General features: G+C 43.3%; 1 long non-coding RNA gene across 50 annotated transcripts; it reads right to left on the bottom strand.

The window, feature by feature from the left end:
* Positions 1 to 863: 863 nt before the first annotated feature.
* On the bottom strand, positions 864 to 3,014 carry LOC118373685 (uncharacterized). 50 transcript variants are annotated; one of them, XR_008092189.1, is made up of 10 exons: positions 2,876 to 3,014; positions 2,615 to 2,734; positions 2,389 to 2,578; positions 2,162 to 2,240; positions 1,972 to 2,088; positions 1,896 to 1,933; positions 1,706 to 1,819; positions 1,553 to 1,662; positions 1,322 to 1,476; positions 944 to 1,092 (listed from the first exon to the last, which is right to left on the bottom strand). It is a non-coding gene; the product is annotated as an uncharacterized LOC118373685 (long non-coding RNA). The 50 variants fall into 50 exon arrangements; XR_008092187.1 differs by having other exon boundaries at positions 1,322 to 1,400; positions 1,439 to 1,476; positions 1,515 to 1,662; positions 1,706 to 2,088; XR_008092172.1 differs by having other exon boundaries at positions 1,858 to 2,088.
* Between the last annotated feature and the right edge of the window lie 3,046 nt (positions 3,015 to 6,060).

Here is a 6,060-nt window from a genome sequence, read left to right as displayed (position 1 = left end):
CAGTACACCAACCTCGGTCCTCCAGTACCCTCAACAGTACACCAACCCCGGTCCTCCAGTACCCTCAACAGTACACCAACCCCGGTCCTCCAGTACCCTCAACAGTACACCAACCCCGGTCCTCCAGTACCCTCAACAGTACACCAACCTCGGTCCTCCAGTACCCTCAACAGTACACCAACCCCGGTCCTCCAGTACCCTCAACAGTACACCAACCCCGGTCCTCCAGTACCCTCAACAGTACACCAACCCCGGTCCTCCAGTACCCTCAACAGTACACCAACCCCGGTCCTCCAGTACCCTCAACAGTACACCAACCTCGGTCCTCCAGTACCCTCAACAGTACACCAACCCCGGTCCTCCAGTACCCTCAACAGTACACCAACCCCGGTCCTCCAGTACCCTCAACAGTACACCAACCCCGGTCCTCCAGTACCCTCAACAGTACACCAACCCCGGTCCTCCAGTACCCTCAACAGTACACCAACCCCGGTCCTCCAGTACCCTCAACAGTACACCAACCCCGGTCCTCCAGTACCCTCAACAGTACACCAACCCTGGTCCGGGGTTGGGGGTACTGGAGGACCAGGGTTTGGGGGGTAGGATGCCATTTGGGGCACTACCTATATAACACTAATGGTTCAGATGTCCCAAGATGCCTTAGCTTTGCCAAAACAAACATCTGAAGTGCATTTCCTGATGATCTTCTGTATGTGAATGTACTCTGGCTGGATCCCAAATGGCACCCTTATTCCCTATATAGTGCACTACTTTAGACCTATGGCCTCTGGTCAAACGTATTGCACTATGAGAATAGGGTGCCGTTTGGGAAGTCGCCTCTGATAATTGGTTATTTTCCGGATGTGGGTTTTGTAATGCCTTATTATGTTGTAATGGAGTGATGGTGACTGTCTCAGCTCTGTTCTGGGAGAGACCACCGCTACCAAGCTGTAACTGCTAGTTACGACTCATCTGTTCTTTATAACACCATACAGCAAGTTACGACCCACCTGTTCAGAATGGTGTCGCCATACAGCAAGTTACGACCCACCTGTTCAGAATGGTGTCGCCACACAGCTAGTTACGACCCATCTGTTCAGAATGTCACCACACAGCTAGTTACGACCCATCTGTTCTTGATAACACCATACAGCAAGTTACGACCCATCTGTTATGAATGATGTCACCATACAGCTAGTTACGACCCATCTGTTCTTAATGTCACCATACAGCTAGTTACGACCCACCTGTCCTTAATAACACCATACAGCTAGTTACGACCCACCTGTTCTTTATAACCATACAGCTAGTTACGACCCACCTGTTCAGAATGATGTCGCCATACAGCTAGTTACGACCCACCTGTTCTTTATAACACCATACAGCTAGTTACGACCCACCTGTTCTTAATAACACCATACAGCTAGTTACGACCCACCTGTTCTTTATAACACCATACAGCTAGTTACGACCCATCTGTTCTTGATAACACCATACAGATAGTTACGACCCACCTGTTCTTGATGCCACCATACAGCTAGTTACAAGCCACCTGTTCTTGATAACACCATACAGCTAGTTACGACCCACCTGTTCTTTATAACCATACAGCTAGTTACGACCCATCGGTTCTTCATAACCATACAGCTAGTTACGACCCATCTGTTCTTTATTCTTTATAACCATACAGCTAGTTACGACCCACCTGTTCTTTATAACACCATACAGCTAGTTACGACCCACCTGTTCTTTATAACACCATACAGCTAGTTACGACCCACCTGTTCTTAATAACACCATACAGCTAGTTACGACCCACCTGTTCTTTATAACACCATACAGATAGTTACGACCCACCTGTTCTTTATAACACCATACAGCTAGTTACAACCCACCTGTTCTTTATAACACCATACAGCTAGTTACGACCCATCTGTTCTTAATGTCACCATACAGCTAGTTACGACCCACCTGTTCTTTATAACACCATACAGCTAGTTACGACCCATCTGTTCTTAATAACACCATACAGCTAGTTACGACCCATCTGTTCTTAATGATGTCACCATACAGCTAGTTACGACCCATCTGTTCTTAACACCATACAGCTAGTTACGACCCATCTGTTCTTAATAACACCATACAGCTAGTTACGACCCACCTGTTCTTAATAACACCATACAGCTAGTTACGACCCATCTGTTCTTAATGATGTCACCATACAGCTAGTTACGACCCATCTGTTCTTAATAACACCATACAGCTAGTTACGACCCATCTGTTCTTTAACACCATACAGCTAGTTACGACCCATCTGTTCTTTAACACCATACAGCTAGTTACGACCCATCTGTTCTTAATAACACCATACAGCTAGTTACGACCCACCTGTTCTTTATAACACCATACAGCTAGTTACGACCCACCTGTTCTTTATAACACCATACAGCTAGTTACGACCCACCTGTTCTTTATAACACCATACAGCTAGTTACGACCCACCTGTTCTTTATAACACCATACAGCTAGTTACGACCCACCTGTTCTTTATAACACCATACAGCTAGTTACGACCCACCTGTTCTTTATAACCATACAGCTAGTTACGACCCACCTGTTCTTTATAACACCATACAGCTAGTTACGACCCACCTGTTCTTTATAACCATACAGCTAGTTACGACCCATCTGTTCTTTATAACACCATACAGCGACCCAGCTAGTTACGACCCATCTGTTCTTATTGTCACCATACAGCGACCCAGCTAGTTACGACCCACCTGTTCTTATTGTCACCATACAGCGACCCAGCTAGTTACGACCCATCTGTTCTTAATGATGTCACCATACAGCGACCCAGCTAGTTACGACCCACCTGTTCTTATTGTCACCATACAGATGATGCTTAACCTCCATGGAGTGCAGATGCAGGACAAAAGCAATAGTTTGCTGCGAAAACAATTTTTCTCAAGCCTGTGGAAAAGGAAGAGGGGGGGTGGGGGGAGACTAAACAGTTAGTCTCTCTTTTTCCTCCAACCGATGCCTGTATTTCATTCAAAACCCCAAACTATGCACTCAAGTAATACACAATCCTCTTATGTACAGTCAATTTCTTTAATCTGTAATTGTAACTATTGTCTTTTTGAAAAAAGCCAACTATCAATAAATTATTTAAACCTATTGAGTTTATTTTTTTAATTCTTGTTTCATATTTGTAACACCATTCTGGCAGAAACTTACCAAATCTGTTAACAAGTTGACACTGGGGGTGGTGTTTGGGGGGGACTAGTGAGCGTTTAGTATTGGAGTGCAGTCTACTGGTAGTCTCCCAGTCCCTGTTTTCTTTCCGTTTGGTTCCTAATGAACGACGACACAGATGAAAGTGATGTTCTCCTTTTTTTTAATAGATATTAAGTCACTGTATGTTAAAGATCGATGACGCTGAAGCCTTGTCGTGAATGTTACATTATACTGTAGTGTGGAAGACGACGAACAAATCACCGTGCTGCTATGTATTTGTCTGTGTGATTCCAAATGGCTTCCTCATCTCTGTGGTGCACTATTTCTGACCAGAGAAGTAGTGCACTATATAAGGGGAAGGGGGTTCCATTCGGGACTCGGAACTCTTGTTACAATACAAACCTCTTATAACCATGACAACAACCTGACATGTAAATTAACATAGAACAAAATGGCCCCCAAAAAATGTTCAATGGCTTTGATCCATGATCCTTAAAATGTATTAATATACAGTACCAGTGGACACACCTACTCATTCAAGGGTTTTTCTTTATTTTTTTACTATTTTCTACATTGTAGAATAATAGTGAAGACAAAACTATTAAATAACACATGGGAATCATGTAGTAACCAACAAAAAGCATTAAAAAATGTTTATATTTGAGATTCTTCAAAGTAGCCACTCTTCACCTTGATGACAGCTTTGCACTCTTGGCATTCTCTCAACCAGCTTAATGAGGTAGTCACCTGGAATGCATTTCAATTAACAGGTGTGCCTTGTTGAAAGTTAATTTGTCGAATTTCCTTAATGAGTTTGAGCCAATCGGTTGTGTTGTGACAAGGTGGGGGGGGGGTATACAGAAGATATCCCTATTTGGTAAAATAACAACTCAAATAAGCAAAGGGAAACAGTCCATTAAGACATGAAGGTCAGTCAATGTGGAAAATTAAGAACTTTTGAATGTTTCTTCAATTGCATTCGCAAAAACCGGCTCATGAGGATCGCCACAGGAAAGGAAGACCCAGAATTACCTCTGCTGCAGAGGATAAGTTCATTAGAGTTAACTGCACCTGAGATTGCAACCCAAGTAAATGCTTCATAGAGTTCAAGTAACAGACACATCGCAACATCGAGTGAATCAGGCCTTCGTGGTCGAATTGCTGCAAACGAATCACTACTAAAGAACAAATGGACTTTCTTGGGCCATGAAACATGAGCAATAGACATTAGACTGGTGGACATCTGTCCTTTTCGTCTGAGTACGCGAACAGATGATCTCTGCATGTGTGGTTCCCACCATGAAGCATGGAGGAGGTGGTGTGATGGTGCTTTGCGCTTAGTGGGACTATCATTTGTGTTTCAACAGGACACCTCCAGGCTGTGTAAGGGCTATTTGACCAAGAAGGGAGAGTGATGGAGTGCTGCATCAGATGACCTAGCCTCCACAATCACCCGACCTCAACCCAATTGAGATGGTTTGGGATGAGTAGGACCAGAGTGAAGGAAAAGCAGCCAAGGGCTCAGCATATGTGGGAACTCCTTCAAGACTGTTGGAAAAGCATTCCAGGTGAAGCTGGTTGAGAGAATGCCAAGAGTGTGCAAAGTTAAAGGGTGGCTACTTTGAAGAATCTAAAATATACTTTAATTTGTTTAAGACTTTTTTTTGGTTACTACGTGATTCCATAGTTTGTCTTCACTATTATTCTACAATGTAGAAAATAGTAAAAATAAAAACCCTTGTAAGTAGGTGTCCAAACGTTTGACTAGTACTGTACATATTGTTTTCTCGTAAAATTCTACGCAATACAATCTACAAATGTAACAGTCCACTGACATATTGTTTTAAAACCTGAAAAGCGTTTTCCGACCAATAACACAACCACTGGTTAACGGGCCGTTTTGGGAGACAGAGGTTTAGCTCATCAGAAAGGTGTACTACCCAACAGGATCACAGAGTTAGCCCGCTAAATTGCCAAAACATTCTGAAATAACTTTTTATTTTTTTATTTGAAAGAAATGAGCATGATCTAATGGACTAAACCAAAACAGGTTTAGCTTTCTTAAAAGACATGCTCCGGTACTTTGGCGACTAAGATTTTTTTCAAACTTCCCGCTGGATAAGTCAATGTATAATGTATACTTGCAGAATAACTTTAACCTCAATTAGCCACAAAAATCCCTAGTTTGAAAGCAACTTTTCTTAAAGCTGTGCGGTGACATTTCCCCCCACCATGAAGAGTTCTAGCCAATGAGCCCCTCCTATTTGAGTTACCTAGCTAGAGGCCTATCCAATGAGGTTGCAGGGCGGGCCCAACAGCTCAGTGGACTTAGCGAGAAAGAGAGGGCAAATGACGTGGTGCACATACTGTACATGACAATGTACTTTTGGCTCGTGGGCTCTACTTTTCAGAACTACTGGGCTATAAAGTATACTAAAGTACTGGAGAATCTCTAATGAAATCAGAAAATCAACTGTTATCAACAACCAGTGTTGTGGGTTCACCCCCTCTAGGGCAGCCTCCTTTTATCTTTACCATGCAGTAGTCCAGACAGACAGACCGCCTAAAGAAGTATAGAGGGGAGATGTATGGACGTCTTTCCCAAACATAGCCTGGTCCCAGATCTGTTTGTGTTGTCTTGCCAAGTACTATGGTCACAAGCGGCGTGACGAGGACTACAGGAGTCGGGCAAGACTGTACAAACCATGGAGATATTTCATAACCAGGCTTCCTAGATGAATGACCAGTAAACTCATTCTAGAACGGATTCTGTGTGTTCCAGTGCTTTGCTAGAACATTCAATGTGTACCAACAACAATG

Source organism: Oncorhynchus keta, chromosome 35 (genome assembly GCF_023373465.1).
Source record: "Oncorhynchus keta strain PuntledgeMale-10-30-2019 chromosome 35, Oket_V2, whole genome shotgun sequence".
In the NCBI taxonomy this organism is placed as follows: domain Eukaryota; kingdom Metazoa; phylum Chordata; class Actinopteri; order Salmoniformes; family Salmonidae; genus Oncorhynchus; species Oncorhynchus keta.
Note: the sequence above shows the minus strand (reverse complement) of the source record. Positions and strands in the feature narration are given on the sequence as shown.